Here is a 21338-nt window from a genome sequence, read left to right on the forward strand (position 1 = left end):
ACGAATATATTGGAAGGACAAAATTAAGAAATATAAAATTTATTTCCCCTTTCTCTTACTTCCGGCATCTTCTCTCCCCAAATACCACAGAGTTAAAACTTGGGCTTCTTCAACTCCCCAGAACACTTTATATTGTTTAAGGTTGACACTGCAGTAATAGACACAGTGTTTAGTTGCACATACAGATGTTGGTTGGGCATATTCAATGTGAAGTTTATTTAATCTGGTTTCTTGTTTGTTTGGGGGTTATTTGGAGGAAAGTTAGCTATGTATTTAAATATAAAAAAATTCTGTCACTGAAAAAAATATGTAGTGATCAGCTTCCACTTTGGAAATGTAATTAGAATGTGCCCCTTCAGCACCTGATACTAGATAAATTGTTTTGAAATTTGTCACCATTAAAAAGTGTTTTTCCACTGAAAGCATACTTACATTGTTCATTCTAACACCATCTCACCTTCACTGAGCTCTTTAACTTCCTAATTTAAAAAAATGTAAATTAATTATGTCTAAGAGTTAAGATCCCTCCTAATGAAGAAGAGGTAGTGGGATAGATTGAAATTATGAGTTGAGATTGGGGCATTGGTTAAATTCACAGCTCTGTGTCTCAATTAACCTTTCAGGCCTACAATTTTGCACTTACATAAAAAAGATGATAATACCTAAAGTAAAGGATTAGTGCACATACATTCATTAAGTAGAGAATCACTATATTGCATCATTTAAAAATTCGACTTGGTCATCAGGCTCATCATGTCCCCCAGTTTTGACTGGCCTCCTTTGAATTTAACTTTTCTCTCTCACAAACCCTATATTTCTGAGATACTGCCCTGTCCCTCATTTTTCATTCAAGTTCCTTGAAGGATTTGTCTCTACTTCTCTTTAGTTCCTCATCTGCATTCATTGCTCAACCTGCAAAAATCTGATTTAAAAATAAGATTTTTAACATACTTTTTCTGGTTCATATATGTCTACATTTCAAAATGCAATCTATGTGTCAGTAACTTAATTCACAACTGTCAGGTACCTACTCCTTCCTCTATTCTTTTATTTTTATTTAAATACAGAAAGCTGGTTTTTAGCCTGTCGAGTTACCATACAGATTAAAAGACTCTATTCCCAGGACTTCTTTGTAGCTTCGTGAGATACAATAAATTCTGGCCAAAGAGATGTAAACAGAATGGTGACGGAGGTTGATTAAGTGTTTTTAAAAGAGAAGGGTGATGTCTTCTTACTTTATTCCATTTAGCTATTGGAGACACCATTATGATGAAGCATTTACATGCAAAATTTTGGATCTCATAAGAGGAGGGCCAGCCCTTGGGATGGCAGAGTGGACATCTGGAAAAAGCCTGGATAACTTTGTTGAGCTCAAATTAGCCTGAGTTGCCTTCCATAGCCTTTTTCGACTAGAGTGAAATAAATTTTGATTTTGCTTAAACACTTGTGATATGGGAATATTTCTGTTCTGTGTAGCTAAGCTAATCTGATCAGTTCTACATATTTGACCTAGACATCTCTGATGAGCTGCAGTACTGTATTACAGGCTGTTGTTTAATATTTTAAAAGAACCTCAAGCTTAACCTGCCTGAAACCAAATCCAACATTTCTCACCCAAACTTCTCTCTTTCCTATATTTCATATCTCAATCATCAATGCCAGTATCTAGCCACTAATTCAAAAACATTAAACTACGTTTCATCTTCCCTTTGTAATAGAAAATAGCCAAAAATACTATCACCAAATAATTTTTGAATTCATTTGCTCCTTGAATTTACCTCCTTTTCAATAGTATATTCTTTTTATCTCTTCGTCAGTTACAGCAATTTAATAGTATATATCAATATGCTCACTGAATCTTATATATTTGGGTAAGACATTTTATGATATTGGTCAATTTTATTAATATTTTATTAACAATCATCAATAGTGATGTCTAAAATTCATGTACAATAACAGTAGCAATTATTCTAGGAATAAGCTAACCATAGATTGCAATACCACTGATAGGCTGTCTCATTCATTAACATTGTTTTTCATATTTGGAATTGAGTACTACAGAAAATCAATTAAACATTCTGGTATATTGTAGGAATATTTCTTTATTGACTGAAGAATTCAGTCAGTATATAGATATATTCATTTTCAAATCAACTTTATCCCATTGGTGAGAAGACAAGATTTGAATTCCATAGCTAGCAAGTAACCATTTCGTCACGTGAACACTTTGCTATCTCAGCTAATGCAAAGTGTCATTAATGTGAAGTCACTAAAATAAAATTTGAAAATTGTTGAATTACAGAATAGTTTTACAAAATTGAAGTTGCATTGAGTTCTGGTTGAGCATGTTTTTTCTCAATTGCATTCATGTGACAAGTGAATGAATGCAAAACATTCACACAAATACAAGAAAGGGAGAAGAAACTACAGCAGATGAGAGATGTCAAAAAAGTTTTGGTAAAAGAAAAGTAGATAGATACATAGTAACGGATACAGTATAGTAAAGAAAGCCAATGCCAAAGCTCCCTCAAGGGAAAAACCAAAGGAAGCAAACCAAGTCCTTCTTTGCAGACCACTGAATTACTCAGAAATGGGAAATACTAGTGACTTGTAAGGAACTGCTAAAGCTTGTGGGATGAGACTGAAAATAATGAGGTTTGTTGAATGACAGGAAAGATTACTTCTCTAAAAATACTTTTAACTTTCCTACCAGTCCTTAAAGTAGCCCTCTCTTCTCAACACACATTAACTTTATGGAGATGTTAAGCAAAAGAAGGTTTTATCTTTGGATCACCAGACACAGCTGACAGGAGTGGAGGGGAATATGGGAGCCAAATAAAAACAACAGGCTTAATATGAACGTCTGCATCAACAAAAATGGAACTCCCCAGCCAATTTCATACATTCACCTGCAGGAGATTAGAAAATTCTTCTCTATGAACATCAGACCAGGATAAATGGGCCCTAAACATTTATACTTAAAAATAATTAAGTGACTCTCCTTACTGTGAGGTATACCAGCCATTTGCAAGCTGACTCATGCACACTAAGCATCCAATCAACTTTTATTCTGAGCAGTAAATCAACATTTTTGTTCAGCATTCAAAACTGAATGGATGGTCAATGAGTAACACATATAAACCAGTCCTCTAAATGAAAAATAGTGAACAAAATCAATAAATAGACAATAAATCTTGGATGAAAAAGAAGAAACATAGAAGGATAATAATTCAAAAGAAAATATTAATTTTTCCAGAGACATAATAGAAGACATGTATCCATAAGAGCACAATGAGATTATTAAAAAAGTAAACTGAGAGTAAAAGAAATAACTCATAGAAGTTACTGCATGTAATAACAGACATAAAAATATCCACAGAAGGGTTGGACGGTCCAGTTAAGAATACATTTTAGAAAGCAGAAAAATCACAAAGATATGGAAAATAGACAATAAAAGGTAATACAATTCGAGCACTGATTTAAATTTTAAGGAAAAAAAATTCAACAAAAGAATAAAATCATGAAATAAATGATATCAAAATATTTTCAAAGATTGAAAGATATTTATCTTTCAGAATGTACAAAGGCCTGCTGAGTACTCAACCCAGTGAAATGTATTTTTTTGTTTGTGTTTTTATGGGGAGTGGCACACAGGATGTACCATTTTGAAATTTTGGAATACCAAAGATAAAGAGATAATCACAAAATCTTCTGGAGAGATTAACAAGCAGAACAGTTCACATTAGACAGATCTGGATTTAGAATCAGAACGTCCTAAGATTTAGAAGAAACAACTTCGTCATTTGGAAAAATACTAATTTCTAAACTAGAATTCCATCTTCAGTCAAATACCATGTTCAATAATGTTTCTCATAATTGTAGAATTTCAAAAATGTAATGCCCATGATTCCTATCTCATAAGTTTCTGGAGGAAATGTTTGCCAAAATTAAGAAATAATAGAAAGAGGATAAGCAAAAGACTGAACACATGAAAAAGGCAAAAGGAATGTCTGGGATGATGGTGATAGGAAGTCTGGGGTTAGCAGCTATGTAGCTGACCTAGAGATCAGCTGTTCCAGAAGCTGGCATTCAAAAAAGGAAAAAAAAAAAAAAACAAAAACACCCAGGAGATTACCTGATGTGTTTGTACTGACAGGATTTATAGTGTTTCTGGAGTGTTGGAGTGGTAGGTATATGCAAATTAAACACATGATAAAACAAGTCATAAACTCCAATAAAAACAGTTGCTCAAGAAACCAACTGTATTCAAAGTATAATACTAAGCTCAGATAAAAGCAAATTTATATGCTCATAATAATGTAAACACTAAATAATATTTTAACCAAAAAATATAATAAAGCTCTTTTGGGATAATGGAGAGAGAGGAAGCATGTTTTTATATGTATGGGCAGATAGTTAAAAGAAATCTCACTCTGAGACATTAATAGAAACATAGATTCTAAAGTAGAAAATCAAGAAACAGAAATATCAGAGTACTGCTTGGGCCATGCACAAATACCAGAAGAAACAGCTGAAAGATTCACAGTATTGCCCCTGGGGATTGGGTATCTTGATAGGGAGGCTGGAGCAATAGATCTCTGTTTTGTTCACTGCACTGTTTGATTAAAATTCTAATGTATTACATTGAAAAAAAAATTTAAGTATTTTTAAGAAACTGTAATAATGTGAAGTATGTTAAGCTCTAGAACAACCAAATATTTCTTACGAAGATAAATGATATAATTAGTAAGTTGTAACCATGACATAAAGTTATTGAAAAATAATGCTTTGAACATTTTCAACTATTCTTAAAATTTTGAAACCTGCTCATTTCTAAGTATGTATACTTTTCCTTAGTATATACATAAGTATATATGTATACTTTACATACTTAGTATGTATACTTTTTTTTAGCATACCCTCTTTTTCACTGTCAAAAAATCATACTAGACTCAAATTTTCAGAAATTCTAAATTAATGAAGTACAAATTAATGTCTCATATCTGTTAGGCAGAAAAATCTCAAATACTGCCATGAATTCTGCATTTGAATAAATCTCAACTGAAAAGTAATAAAACTGAAAGTAATCTCTGCACAAGTCTAATGCATAAAAATGTCACTATTAAAATTTTTTTTAAAAAGATAAGTCTCCATTAGCTATCTGAAGTTGAGAAAACACATAAACAAAAATGTTCTCCATTCTATTACTTGTGCATTATCAGGAGACTTCATTTCTGCAATTTATATTCCCACAGTCGTGTGCTAATTTTATGAAGAGTTACTCTGTTGCCTTTTTACTAAAGTGAGAGGACAATGAAAATATTATGGGATTGGCCTGTAATGCATTTGTAAAGGTGAAAACTTAAAGTGAAATCAAATGGGACATAGGAAATCAAATGAGTTTAAGGATTTAACTATAACCATGGAATAAAAGGTTATTCAGTTTTGCAAATTCAAAGCAGTCTCTGACGAGTCTAATTTAATGAATAAAATTCTTGTTTCTTTTACAATAGACCTTTAAACTATTTCTACTCAGCAGTCTTAAAATGATTTCATTAGGAGGTACTGGAGTTATTAAGCTGAAATGGCAGCTGCTGTTTTTCTTAGTTTCCTTTATTCCATAAAAGGATTGGTAACTTACATTTGGCTTCAAAACACTTCACTGGCAACTCCCCTCTGCTTTTGTTTCTCTCCCAAAAGTTTAATCTAATTTAGAGTTTTCAAAGGAGATAGATAAGGTTCTTTTTAAGAGTAATTAAAAGCGTGATGCCTTTCATTCACTGATTTCTAAACTGGGACTTACCTTTCAAAGAAATATTAAAGTAAAATAGGTAAAGTTTATCTTAGTAAATACAATTATCTGGGGAAGGGAGGATCCATATGTAAACTAAGCTCTCTGTGCCTGTGGTTTAGCAATATCCACAGGGAAGACAGATTAAGTAGCTCTCAAATTGCATTTTGAATTGTTCAATGGGTGTCAACACATTAAATCCCTTACTCTTAAAGATCTAGTTGATATATTTTTATATTTGAATACTTCTTTATTGTAAAAATATACTCAGTGCTTTCTGGTAACGAAATAGGTTTGATACTGACCCTAGATTTGACCATAGATTTACACAGGTTCCAACAAAATATTACTTAGACAAAAGTGTATGGTCTGGAATCTTTTGGTGAGCCATTTTAGAGTGAACAAAACTAAACCAAATGAGTAGGGAGAAATGTAAATGACTTTAAAAATCCTCTGATTCAATTAACTAAGGGCAAGCTCTCATACGTTTCACAACTAAGGATTCTTCTGAGGATACAAATAGGCTAATTAAATAGGTAACATTGTGCCTCTTAATTACTCTCATTTCTCCCAGAAAGACATTATATAAATTTAACAATCTGTCTACAGACACTAAGACATATAGTTTCAACTTTATGTGATGAAATTAAGTTAGAAACCCATCTACAAGTAAATTTGTATAATTCCATATATCTTCCGCTAAAATAGAGCTCATTGTATACAGAAGGAAGAATGATTTAAATGTGGTTGAGAAAGTTTTTAATATATTGTAATTGTAAATATATTAATTCATTGCACTATAAGCCTATAAATAATAGAAAATTCATTGAGAAACAGGTTTGCAGCTAATGAGGCATGGCAAATCAGTAAGTTATATATGGAGTAGTTTTTAAAAGTAGATTGAATACAATCTGTAATGATATAATGTATCCATCAGAATCTAAAAATAGATAATACATACAAAAAAATTTTCTTTATCAAAGCACTTTTAAAATAACTAGTCAAGGACTTCACACATTACTGAAATTATTATTTTCATTAATGTAATTTGTTATTTACTTTATATAAATATGGACCATTTCATAGAAATCTTTCTGAAATGAATTAGAAAATATCTCTGCCTTATTAAAAGGCATACAGGTGACAATATTTAACATTTTCTTCTTGACTGTCATCATTATGAACATCACATATGTAGAACTTGACTGAATTTATCCAGGTTTCTGTTTCTCTAATATTATTACGTCTAGTGATAGTCCCACCTTTATCCTGGGATCCATCCCTCCTTTTCTAGTCTACATACATCTATGACCCAGACATAACTAACTGGTGGTTCAAAACTTGGGTACTCACACTGGCCCTACCATCTTACCACTTTTCCTATGAGAATATTTTTATCCAGAAAAGTACTTGTAAGCACCTACCACAAAGTTCCAACCTAATTATTTCATGTTTTTCTAAAATAAGTAAGTACGTGAAGACAGTAAGCAAATAAATAAGTAACCTTGGGTGGATAGATACACTGGTAGAACAAAACTATGAAACTAGCAGGACAAAATCTTCCAGAGAACTACACGAAATGAGCATTTTGTCACTACAGATTTTGCATGCAGAGGAAATAACATTTTCTAAGACTAGTGCTTATCTAATAGTATAACCAAATGAACTGAGAGAAATCTTATAAAATGTATATTGGAAGCACACTGAACATGTGGTACATTCCAAAAGTGCCCATTATATTGACTTTCAGCATCTTTAAGCATTTTCATTACTACTTGACTACAAATCAGACTTTTGCAAAGGCCAATCAATGGAGGCACACAGAGTAGTCAAGTTTGACAGTTCACTGTCATCAGTTTCTATATCAAATTTACTTGTTCAAATAACAGTAACTAGATTTGTCTTTGCTTTTTATTTCCTTGCGTGTATTTTACTGTTAGCTACTCCCCATAAATGATAACGGTTTTATTAAGGTAAACAAGAAATTCCTCCAAGGGTTCCTGCTGGGTATGCAACATCCGGAACCAACGTTCTATCTCCACTGACACTTAAAATACTACCTCAAATTTCTGCAAAAAAAGACAACTATTAAAAAATAGAAACTTATTCAAAATCTCTTTAAAAGCCTTCTTGCCATTAGAATGACAAAGTTATTTCAGTGCTTCTGCCACCAATTTAGTGTTTGGGGCAAATTGCCTAGTGGGAAAACATTCAATTTGGTGGCTACTGAGAAATCAGCTTTAAAGCAACTCCTGAAGGAAACCTTAAAAAAGAACAACCAAATTTTTGTTTTTGTTTTCTCTTCTCACGGCATAACAACCATATTCACTTATTATCCCATTCAACCTCATATCTGTATTTTATAACCTCCACAAATTTCATATGAAAAAGTGCTTAACTTAAAATTAAGAGATTCCTTTAACTTGCTCTGCTTTTTCTGATCTCTATGGCACTTTTAATGTCCTAGCATTCAAGATGATTTATTTATCTAATATACTTATTTGATATTTTTTGTCTATACACACACACAAATGAAGGCAAGAACATTGTTCACTAATGTGTTCAAGCATCTTGGCATATTACAGGTGTGCTATATATATTTGTTGAATAAATAAATGAATTAAGTAATTAATCAAAATTTCTTGCCATTTTTCATTTCAAAGTGAAATTACATGGGGCATTACAAGTTACTAATTTCTGGAAGGCTCTATATTATATAAATGTGAGTCCACAAAAGTAAAGGGTCTAATATCTAGATTATCATACAGGTCCATGTAGGCACAACGTACATAAATGATTTTTCCTAGGCCCTAGCTAAATATGCAAAATAAGTCAGTTGTACTTCTATGGCAACATCCACATCTCGAAGATGTTTATTTTATTATTTTACTTTAACCTAGGCAACCGTTTAAGTATTGAAATCTCAACTAGTACATTTAAAATAATTTTTAGGGAGACATATCCTGTGGGACTGTGGTAGTTTTAGGTCTAGTATTAGTTTCAGGTGAAAAGTTGCTCATTCTCAACACACTATCTGACTGAAGAGCTATCAAGGTGAGTAAATTATTCAAAAAGGGAAGATAAAACCTGGGGCCCATTACATGTCTCCTTCCCAAAAGAGACTCTTTGATCGGTCTCCTATTTTAGCAGATTTTCATGGCTTCACATTTTAAAACGAACTTAGTTCAATACATTTAACTAGAATCTCCTTGGGTTTCTATAGATGTATCCCTATTTTTAACTCCAAATGCTGGAGTGTTCAGACTTTCAAATGCTGAAGAACTATATCTTATCAAAAAGCAATAAAAATTCATTGAAAAGTACTTAAGGAACATACAAGTTTTCAGACTCTATCTTTAAGGACCTTGAAAAAGAACACGGAAATAATATGAAGAAATAGTTTCAATCTGGCTTTATTTAAATCTGCTTATTTCAGATAAGAATCAATAATGTTGATATATCTGCTTGTGATAAATGGTGCAAAACAATTGGCCAGCATGAATGTGAGCAAATGCAAACAAGAATACCTACTGGAAAATTGTAAGTTGATTATGAGTCAATAATTATAAAGTAATTGAGTATATTAAAATGAATAAACAAATTATGGTGAGGGAAAGAACAAACAAATAAAACAAATAAAAATCCCACACTCGGGCCGGGCGCAGCAGGTCACGCCTGTAATCTCAGCACTTTGGGAGGCCAAGGCGGGTAGATCATGAGGTCAGAAGTTCAAGACCAGCCTGGCCAACATGGTGAAACCCTGTCTCTTCTAAAAATACAAAAATTAGCCAGGTGCGGTGTCAGGCACCTGTAATCCCAGCTACTCAGGAGGCTGAGGCAGGAGAATTGCTTGAACCCGGGAAGCAGAGGTTGCAGTGAGCCGAGATTGCGCCACTGCACTCCAGCCTGGGCGACAGACTGAGACTCCGTCTCAAAAAAAAAAAAAATATCCCACTCTCAAGAAAACACAAATAGGCCGGGTGTGGTAGCTCATGCTTGTAATCCCAGCACTTTGGGAGGCTGAAGTGGGAAGATCTCTTCAGCTCAGGAGTTCAAGACTAGCCTGGGCAACAGAGTGAGACCTCATCTCTACTAAAAATAATGATTATATATATATATTTGTTTGTTTGTCTGTTTTGTTTTGTTTTTTGTTTGTTTCTTCAAGATGCAGTCTCGCCCTGTTGCCCAGGCTGGAGTGCAGTGACGCGATCACGGCTCACTGCAACCTCTGCCTTCCGGGTTCAAGTGATTCTTCTGCCTCAGCCTCCCAAATAGCTGAGACCACAGGCGCGTGCCACCACGCCCAGCTAATTTTTGTAGTTCTTAGTAGAGATGGGGTTTCACCATGTTGGCCAGGCTTGTCTTGAACTCCTGACCTTGTGATCCACCTACCTTGGCTTCCCAAAGTGCTGGGATTACAGGTGTGAACCACTGCGCTCGGCCAAAATGATGATAATATTAAAATTAGCTGGGCATGGTGGTGTGCGCCTGTAGTGCCACCCACTTGGGAGGCTGAGGGGGGAGGATTGCTTGAGCCTTGGGAGTTTGAGCCTGCAGTGAGTAAGACCCTGTCTCAAAACAGAAGAAAAAACAAGTAAACATAAATAAAAACGAAGTAATGTTTACTTATCAGAGGTTTATTCTGTAATGTCAACCCTACACTGAGAATATCTCATTCTCAATTTCCTCCTCTACACATGAGAAATTTTGATTAGATAAAATAATTTCAGTTTCAAAGGAAAAGGGGTGTCACATTTTACAAGGTTCAGTATGTAAAACAAAACAACAGGAAAAGCATGCAGGGCACCAGAGTTTGACCTGTTTACCTCACTGACTTTCACTTACACCACCCCATATGTGTCTGAATAACTGTCATTAAAACCTTCAGATACACTTTGTAAAAGTTTCTCGAAGGAATGAAGTTAATAGACTGCTCTAATGCTCAACATTTTTATTCTCCATGAGATGCCACAGTATAGCTATCGATCATCAATTTAAGGTTTATTCTCTTTCTTGATACCATATATAATTTTCTCATCATTCTCGTGAATATAATACTTTCAGGGTGTATATCAGGCATAAAGAACAGCAATTTTGTACTTAACTTTCTCATAGATAGGTATCATACTTCAGGATAATAAATCAGAAAAGTATTGCATTTTCACAACTTAGCAGTCAAAGCATATTTGCTTGTAACTTTTAAAACAGAAAATGAAAGAGACAGAATAAAAAATTCTCTGTCATTGGCTTGATATGTAATTTTAAGAGTTCATTTAGTTTTAAATTCTCATTTTAATATTAAATCAAGCAGTCAATGAGTTTTATACTCTTTCTAATGTATCTTTATTTAGCAAAATTTTTTAAATGCATCTTAACTAACATTCAGAATAAACTTGAGATTCAAAATACTTCTCACCAGCATTCTCTTATCAAAGGAAGGCTATTTGGTGTTCTTATATTAAGACCATAAACAGGAGGTGGTTAAGAAACGGGGCTAGAATGACAATAAGCTTAAATATAAAATTGTTAAACAATTGAAAAATCTTCTGTCTACCTGCAGTAACACATGGAATTTAGCTGTGTATACTGCCACCTATAATTCACTGAAATATAACACATTCTTCTTAGATAAAAGAAAATTCACAAATGTTCCTGAATGCAATAAAATTCTGCAAGGACAGTGTGAACATCAACAATTTAAGACAAAAGCACCATATTAAATAGAGGTCCTTAAATATCATGGCATTTATCTTTTTAATTAATTTTTAAAATTAAAACTTTAAGCTCTATTAACATTTCTGCTATTACCTATAAAATTTTTCTTTGTATACAATAGATCTGATTTTAAAACAGAGACATAAATAGGAGTTACTGTTACAGTCCCCAACCTAAGAATCAGATCTCATGCTCCCAAGCATACCCTTATTTTAAACATATAAATATTATGTAAGTCATGAGAATGCCAGCTAAACCCAAACTACTAATTTTAAAGAGAAAAAAGAGAAACATTTTTACTTAGAGAAGCAATTGTTTTAAAATTATAAATGAATTTTCCCATCTCAACATAGCCTAGTTCTGACACATTGTTAAAAAGAATAACGATAAAGATCAATAGACTTTTAAAATAAACAAATCATGTGTTCTAGGTTAAATATTTACTCATTCTTTGCCTTTCTGAGATAAATATAATCTTATTTTAATTCTAGGAAAAATTATAATTAATCAGATAAGAACCATTATACTAAAACAAATAAATGAAGACATAAAAAACCTTTAGGAAAATTCCAATGTGAATTGCGATAAGAAATAAATAACCATCAAAAACATCAGCAACTTAGATTTTCAGTCAGAAGAGAATTTGTCAATGCTATCCATGCATGTTAGAAATAACAGACCTCAGGATTCCAAAATATACTGTCTACTTGGGCCCTGAAAACCAGCTTACTATCTTTCCAACTGAAATAAGCCACCTTCCAGAGTGTCTTGGATTTTAACACCAAAAATTGGGTTTTTAAAAAATCCTCTTAATGAGGAATATTTTAAAAGGCTAACAATTCTACTTACCCCTCTTGCTACTCCAATGTCAAAAGAGGCTTACATTTTAATAACAGACATATCCAAAATTTTCAAGCCTTACTTTCCCCATCCAGAATCTTCATCTGTTGCTATCATCACTGGTTTCACATGACTAGGGCTACCTAGGTGTAGCTCCCAAGAGAAGGTTACTTTCCATTTAGCGTCTTGCATCACGGAAAAAACTTACCATTTCTGCTGTCCTTCAGAAACTTCTGTTTTGTTTTGGGTTTTTTTGTTGGTCTGTTTTGTTTTTGTTTGCCTTGGGGAGTAGATATGAAAAGGTACAATATTAAGCCCAGTTTTAAAAAACATACCTGAGTGATATAAATATTCAGTATGCTATAAATTTAGTTATCCCGTGGTTTTATATATTTAATGAATGCTTAAATCTATCCGTAATTAATATTTGTATATTGTATAAAACGAAAAAACTAAACCTTCTTTTTCACAACGGTTATGCAAGTTCTCCACTGTAATCCAAGTATACGCTGTGTGTAGCATCATCTGATTTTGTGATCACTTCTGTTTCACAGATCTGTTTCTATTTTATTATGACAAAAACAAAGTTTTAACTGCAATGTCATTTTTTCCTCACGTGTATGTGTGTGCACACATGTGAGCATGTGTTGTACATTTCCACTTAAACTCTTGCATTCTGGACAACTGACCTATGCTTTATTAGGTGGCCAAAATACACAGTTAAGTATTTACAAACTCCATAATATTTAAACCACAAACAATATGAGTGTGTCAGTTATGGAATAAAGAAGACTGGGGTTAGCCATCAACCCAAGAGAAGAAAAAAGAAAATATACTATGGCAACCAACGTACCATATTTGAACTGAAATATCTCCATTTCAGAAGGGTGAAGAACAGAGACACTAGAAGCTAAACAGTGTCCCCTCTGACTTGAAATTCAAGACATCATTTTAAATCTAACAGGTCAATCAACCTTTCTTTTTAACTTAACCCTGCAACATGCTTCAAAATTAAAATACCTCCTGATTCTACCTGGGGCAGCAAATGTCTTTCTGTATCAGCCATACTTACTCTTAACATCTAACAGTCTCATCTCAGGTGGTTTCTTCTTAGTATAACATCATGACCTTATAAAATGAACAAAACAATTCAGAATATTGGCCATTGTACTTACTCTATATATATAAATATGTTTCATATATAGTTATATGAAATATTTATATATTCAACATAGTATTATGAAATGAGAAGAAAATCTGAAAACAAAAGAAAATTATAAGAAGAGATACCACTTTTGAGTAGTGGCAGTTTTGAGAAATGCACTGTATTAATTGGCACTTGTAATTAGGTATAGTGAATTTTTCATTTTAGGTAAAGTTTCTTAAAAATAACATTTTAAAAGACTTGTTACAAATCAGATTATTAAAAACATAGCTTGTGAAACTGAGGTATAATATCTTAGAAATATATTTTAAAACTTAAAACAGAAAGGTAAAAAGTCAAGCATTCATTCATCCAGTCAGCACATCTTCATTAAGTACTAATTAGTTATGCAGCCAACAAATCCATCAAAAACTGTGACCAACTGAATGCTTGTCAGGTTCCTTGGGCTTAAACAATACTTTTACCACTGGTGTTATCCAGCAAAATGTAAATATATTATTGTTAAATTAGGTACTTGGTTAGGTAGTCTGACTAGGTATGGTTTAAAAAAAAGCTTTGAGAAAATCAGCAATCAGCACTTTACCATTAAATTAGCAGCAGCTGCCAAGGTTCTCAAATATATATGCTAAGGAACAAGCAATAATATTAAGTTTTAGCATAATTCTAAGACTGAACATTGGCTATTAGCCCAAGACATACCAAAAGCATTGCTCAGGTGTCAATGCTGAATAAAAATCTCACGCATTTCCATTGACATCAAATTGGCCAAGCTTCTAGTGGAGATGGGGAAAACATAAATCAGTGAAACAAAATTGAGGACTGCTGGAATTATGCATTTAAGCAACTGGGTCCAAATTCAGGATATTGGCCCATAATTGAATACATTCATTTGCTGTTTCTATGACCTTTCTAGAAAAGTGTTCTTGCTATCCCTGCCTTCATTTCTTTACTGCTCAAGTCCATCTAACCCTATTCAGATATTTCTTTCTACCAATCTGCACCACTGTTGCCATTAAAATCATAACAAAAGCTGTCCTACTCTAGAAATTTTTGCTTAATTTATTTTATCCAAGTGTTTTCTTTATTCTCCATGCCTTTAGCACTCATAGTCATTAAATGTTTTAATAATTTTCATACTCTTAATGAAGTTATTTAAACATATATATATTCCTTATCAAATTGATTACAAAATCAAGGACTATGAAGTTCTTGAGAAACATATATCATAATTTACATTTATTTTCCATTCTCTCACTATTCCTATGACTAGGCGCCAATGCAACACCAATGCATGTTTTTGAGAGTCTTTGCCTCTCAAATTGTCATAATTACTAAAGAGAATGTTAATAAAAGCAATCATAGGCAGAAAATGGCAAGGAAAATGCTGAAAAGAAAGTTCAAATACAATTGAGGCTTAAGGCTCAGAATTGGGTATTCTAATGAATTCATTCTATTTTAGGAGGCTTATTTTTCACCAATTTTTTTTAATTTTGAGAATTTTAGCACTCATTAGCAGGAATAGAGGAGAAGGTATTAAGATATTACTCTAAAGAATTGGAAAAAAAACTAAATGACTCTATCAAATTAAAGCCCTTTAGTAATAAAATTTTGATAAATATTTAAATAAAAAACTTTTAAAATGAATGAGCTATCTGCTTACAAAAATGATTTTTATAATCTATCTGCCTATCAGTTTCATCATATAAATTTTAACTTACTGAAAATAAAAGTTTATCTGAAAGAAAGCAAGTAAATGTGATACATAATTATGGGAAAAGCTCATAATTGACTTTTATATTTTTGAAGTTTAACTAAAATTTAGTTAGTTGTTTTCTTCACTTATCATTTGCATCTAGTCTTCAAAATCATATTGCAATTTCCCTCAAAACAGGGACACTAAATGTTTTGGTATCTGCTTAGTAAATAATATATATTTGATAAAGGAAATAAAACCCCCAAGAAAATTAATGCCGATTATTCTCAACAAATATCTATTTATAGACTACCTCATCCAAAACATCTTACCATACAAATAATTAACATTTACTGAGAATCCACTATAGGATAAGAATTTTACCTATATCATTTCAGTTGAAGCCTCAAAATAACAAGGTCAAGTATCATCATAGTTTAATAAATGTTTCAAATGTTTGACACACTTAATAGGGCTTCAAAGTAATTTCTCCAAGTTCAAATATTTAGAGAAGCAAGAATATGAACCCAATTTGGTTTAATTCTCAAAGTTATGTTCCTCATAAATTTACCATATCATCTCCTGTCATAGTCGGGTACCTTCAGAAATGAGTAAAAAAGATGTATAACCTACCCTATAGAGCCCATTATGTATCCTCTGAATTACTGAGTTCACTTCTAAAATAAACATGTTTTTCTTCTGTCAGTTCTTATACCAAAATATTCATATAAATTTTACTTATAGTAGTAAATACGATGCCACAATCATCTTCATTTGATTATGTCTTTCAAAATTTAAAGGTATTTTTAAGTTCCTGTCCATTTTTCTTCTGGCATGAATAAATTTAATTTTTTAATTTTCAAAACTTTATAATTAAAACCATTTTTAAGCAACATTGAGGATGAAATTAGCATGAAGTGATACTTGAAATTCATTTAACAAAAACACATTTCCCTTTTTAAAGACTGCTTCAGAAATGTTTACAAAATAAACACCAATATTTGCACCGTGTAAACTGCGTACATTTCTTGATTTTCCTTTGCTTTCAGTCTCTGATGAATTAAGAGAACATGGCATACTTCTGGGATCATTGATCAGTGTTCTTTAGGAATGATGAGGCACAGGTACCTTTCTTTTGAACTTGTTTCATCAATTTTCTTGTTCCTTCCTTGAAATCTATGATTTCCACATTGGGCACTTCTGCATGAGAAAAAGATGACTGCTTATAATATCGCTCTCTTGTAAGAAAACATATTCAAGCTTTGTTTCACTGATAAAAATCCCTAAAGAAGAAAACCCTCAAACATATTTATGAATTCCTCCATCTCTCAACTCAGTAAAGTACTAGCCAATTTGACTAGGATAAAATCAGCATTTCTGTCAGTCAAAAATCTGGATTAACTCCATTTCTAAGTTAATTTGAGATTTTTGTTTGTTTTACCTCCTAAGTAAATTCAATTCAGTTAGACTGAAGAAAGCCCATGGGGTAATAAAATGACCCTGTATATGGGCAGCAAAAGATCTGGATTTGAATTCTGTAATAATGTAGTGAGTTACTTAAACTCTGAACATCCTTATAACATTAATTATAATGTTGGGATAATAAAACCTATATAGATGGAGAATACCAAATATAATTTACATAACAATTCTAGGTAAATATTAAGCTGTTTAAAAACCATTAGTAACTTTCACCTAAAAAGAATAGATAAAATTGCAATAAAATAGAGGATAAAGTACAGCATTTGCCAAGCCCGTTTAAATAAGATATCATGGAAATCATGTTTCTTATACAAAGAGTTATACTAAGCAGGCAGTGAAACTGAGAGAAATACTTTTTTTTTAAATTGAAGTATCTGTTTTACTGTTTGTTCTGATTTACTATTTTAATTCTAATGTAATTCTAATTATTAATGTAATTCTCAAGCTGTGTTTTATATTATTCTGATAATGTCTGTCCCCAATAATGTTTTAAAACTCTTCAGAATATAGCTCTATGACTTGCAACCCTAATCACGATTTGGGTTCTTATTCTTATTATAAGAATAAGAATATAGCTCTATGACTTGCAACCCTAATCACAATTTGGGTTCTTATTCTTATTATACAGAATAATCTTATTCTGTATTTTAAAAATCAAGGGGTTTCCTTTTAAGAAAATAGTTTACACTTCCCAGGCAAACACTAAAACCATGCAGGTTTTGTATCACTATCAAATAAAAAGTAAAACCATTGGGTAAGGAAAAAAAAGAGCTCTTTCTAGACAACTTCTCTCTTACTCATAGGAACTTGATCAGGACTTGCAATTAATTTTTGAAATTGTTCTGTATCGACCTCTATATTTGAAGCTTCATTTTCTGTCTCTGGGCCATGTCAGTAAAACCCACACATCTCCCTGTTAAGCAAAGCAGCTGGCTTTTTAAATGTGATGTCTTTTAGTTCTTATTTACAATCCTAATCACATCATTGATTTCAGTAATCTTTCAGTAAAAGTAGTTATTAATGCTGTCAAAAGCAGAAATGGGGATTCAATGTTGTTTTCTCTTTTTTTAAATAAACCTGGATAATTAAGATTAAGCCTAATAATGTGACTTTAGAGGCCTCTGGGTGATTAAGCAGTTTCCTGTGGTTGAGGATGCAACACAGCACAGACACCACCCTCACTTAAAATTCTACATACCTCCCAAAAAATAACCACTTATACAAACCACAAACGGTTAAATAAAAATGCTAGGAGTAGTCAATCATCATAACACAAAGGAAACTAGATTTTTGTATTTTTCAGACTCAAAACACAAACAGCACATAAAATTTTATTTGACTGATTTTTTTTTCTGTAATTTAAGACAACCCATAGTGTGTATTTTGTCTACTAAGGCTACAAAACTAAGGTGCCATGACCTTTTTACTAGCCCAGGTATGTTTCTAATGCTCTAAAGAATAAAACAATGATCTGAAAAAGAGAGGATAAAACAAATATGAAGAGGTTAAGAGACATTTTGGAGAAATAAGATATTTTAATATCCAAAGCAACGGAAGAAAAGGGTAAGATGAGGTAATATATTTTAATTTTTAGAAAAAGAAGTCATAAGGCAATAAAGACTCATTTTGAATGAAATCCATTTATCTGCATTCTGAAAGATAGTATGGAACAAACAAAAGTTTTCAAAGGACTATTTACCACCAAAAGACACAATACGTGAAGAATCTGACAAGAATGCATGTTCAATGTCTGTCATCAACCCACCTCCCCAAAACCAAAAGAAAATATATGCACACACACACATATATATGCATATGTATACACACACACACACACACACACACACTTTGGAATCAGTATCACAAACCAGTGCCCAATTTAAAAACATTCCTGGACCTCTTATTGATCAATTTCTCTTACAGAAAGGAGCAGAGTATAGTATCTGAACTGAAACAGTATTATTAGAAAATGACATTGTGAGCATTAGGATGTATAATTCATGTTGCTTTCATTTGCTCAGACCATTGTAAAAATCCATAAATCATTTTTTGTTCATGTATTGCTTAAGTGCAATTTGTCATTTTGCATTAGAGGGCTGCTTCAGCTCATTCAGTGCTTTTAATTCACTGTTTAGAGTTTAACAAAATGTTGTCCCTGCTTGATAACTGAAAAGGCACTGAAATGTGAAGCCACCCCAATATTAACTAGGTTAAACAAAATGGAGAAGCACATTTCTACTTTCAATATCAAGATAATGGTGCTTGATGATGGGATATCTAGTATTTTCAATCCCAAGAACAAGGACTGGTTTGTTCTCTGATGGGCTTGAAGGATTAAAACACAGTAACTGAAGAGTTACCTGAATACTTAAAATTGCATATGCTATAAATCTTTCCCAGAAATTCCAGTCAGCATTCACTTTTTACTATAGATGAACAAAAACTAACACAATGTTTGTGGCATTGGTTCCAAAGCCTTGTCTTCCTACCTCTTAAGTTAGATTACACTACCACAAATAAACCTATTTCATGCTTACCCATAAAAGATGCAATGCACTTTGGGTCTTTTGTATTTGTTCTCTGAGTTGTGCTTGCTGAGAATGACAAGTGCCAGGAACAACCATCTAGGTCAATCCTGGTGGAGCCTGGTTATTGATAAAGTAATTTTTCCTTCCAATTCTAAAAAAAAAAAAAAACTTCCCTCAAAGCTCTGGGCACGTAGCAATAATAAGAGGATTTAGAAACAAATGGCTTTCAAGTCATGTTAAATCACTGCAAACACTCATTTATCCAAAGGCTGGTTAACAAACTTGTTTCTGCCCCACCCTTTGCAGCAAAGGGCAGAGAAGAAAGCAATCCCTTAACCCAGTTTCAAAGTTTGTAAAACACACTTGTGGGATCCTTAGCGCCCCCCTGTTTCTGCTGCACTTAAAGCCCAATGAAATAAAAAATGTGCACTATCACTCTAATATATAAACCAGGACTTTTATGAAAACTGATTTTGATAACCTCCCTCCAAATAATAAAACTATTCCTCTGTTTCTTAGGGTGCAGTTTGTCCTGGCTCAAACAGTTTGCGCTCCTAGGGGGTGGACGGGGGAGGGTGAAGAAGGGATTACGTACAAAATATTTCCTTCTCCTTTTCCGCTCCAGTAACGGGGGGATTGAGGAACACAAAATATACATGATGCTCTACACTTCAAAGAGGTAGTCAGCCTCATTACTGAGGCTGCCGTATATACAAACCTCATCTCACTAAATTCTGGGGTCCACGGGAGTAAGAATGAAAAAGAAAAACGAAAGGCAGGGATCTGTTTGATGGACACAGCAAGGGAAAAAGTAAACCTGTTACATTTTAGAGGCATTTTAAAAGGCAAATTTAAAGTGTTGTTTTGTTTTGTGGGTGACAGGGTATGGTTGTTTTAAAGGCTCTAGGGTAAAGGGGCACAGAAGGCTATTAATGCCACTATCTGATCTTGGCTCCAAACAAAATGCTCTTGGAATTGCCCTTGGCTGGAGCTATCTAGCGGGAGGCGGAGGACCAGGCTCTGTTCTGTTCGGCCGGGAAGAAGACCCTACCGTCACCCCGCCGGTCCCTGGCTGGCGCCACAGAGACTAGAAGTCGGAGAGGCGAGACCTCTAGGGGGCCTGGGCTCAGCGACGCTGGTGCGGACACAGACCCCTATGACCCAAGAAATCTTGTAGAGCCCCCAAAAGGCGAGCTCTCCAAAGCAAAATTCTCTGGCCTGCCCTATGCTGATTTCGCCGCTAGGAGACGCCTGTAACCCACGTTTGCGGAGAGAGTTCCATTCAAACACATCTGCTACCAAAAATAAAAATAAAAAATAAAAAAAATAAAAGCAGCTCAAGTGTTACAGTGGATGTAGTGATTATTTACAGGCAAATCTGGCCATCTCATCTCCACCTCTGGAAGCTCTCTGGCTTTCAGCATACGCCCCAAGTCAGCTCAAACTTCATCTACATTTCGGGGGTAGAAACCCTCTTCCCCAGTTTCTGGATCTGCATTGTCATTCAGCTGCATGTCTCTCACATGCAAACACGCGCGCACTCGCGCGCACACACACAAGTGTTTCCATACGTACAAATGAACGCATTAGAAAATTACCGTCATTTTTTAAAAGGCTCCAGGATTCTGACGAGTCAGCTTGAAGAGCTCAAAACATTTCAATTCTGCAGATCTGAAGAAAAAGAAAGGGGGGAGGGGTGGAAGTACAGATGCAATACCGTATTAATATTCAGATACACTATAATCTCCTTTTCATTGATCCACAGGTCCCTTTATACACTGCCGCTCCATTCTCAGCCGCAGACGTGATGCTAAAATCATTTTAACTGCAGCGGTTTTCGCTTGGCTTTGGCCAGTCTTCAATTTACTGCAGCTGGAAAAGGATTAGCCATTTTTGCTGGCATCCTTTCCTTCTAAGCGCTCAAAGGCAGGACCCATCTTCATGAAAGAGCCAAGTGCGGGGGCCGGGGGGACCCGGCGTTGCGGGGAGTTGGGGCGCGGAAATCAGGGCAGTAGACGTGCATTCGCGGGACTCTCAGAAGCACGTCTCAGGCTACTATCACACCCATGGACACTAGCCCTCCTTAATTCCTTGCCAGGAGGAAATGGCAACGTATCTCCAGGT

The 21338-nt window shown here is 33.8% G+C and overlaps 1 long non-coding RNA gene across 8 annotated transcripts in view; it reads right to left on the reverse strand.

The window, feature by feature from the left end:
• Positions 1-21338, reverse strand: part of LOC129397632 (uncharacterized) — a 55440-nt gene that overhangs the window by 32691 nt on the left and 1411 nt on the right. For 3 of the 8 annotated variants that reach the window (XR_010112025.1, XR_010112030.1, XR_010112029.1), the window contains exons 2-7: positions 20813-20885; positions 19224-19365; positions 16228-16404; positions 14211-14284; positions 13419-13474; positions 12555-12626 (exon numbers count right to left, since the gene is read on the reverse strand). This is a non-coding gene — a long non-coding RNA (uncharacterized LOC129397632). The remainder of the gene's footprint in view (positions 1-12554; positions 12627-13418; positions 13475-14210; positions 14285-16227; positions 16405-19223; positions 19366-20812; positions 20886-21338) is intronic. The other 5 variants (XR_010112026.1, XR_010112031.1, XR_010112028.1 and 2 more) reach the window with 5 other exon arrangements.

Source organism: Pan paniscus, chromosome 3, assembly GCF_029289425.2.
Source record: "Pan paniscus chromosome 3, NHGRI_mPanPan1-v2.0_pri, whole genome shotgun sequence".
NCBI classification, from domain to species: domain Eukaryota; kingdom Metazoa; phylum Chordata; class Mammalia; order Primates; family Hominidae; genus Pan; species Pan paniscus.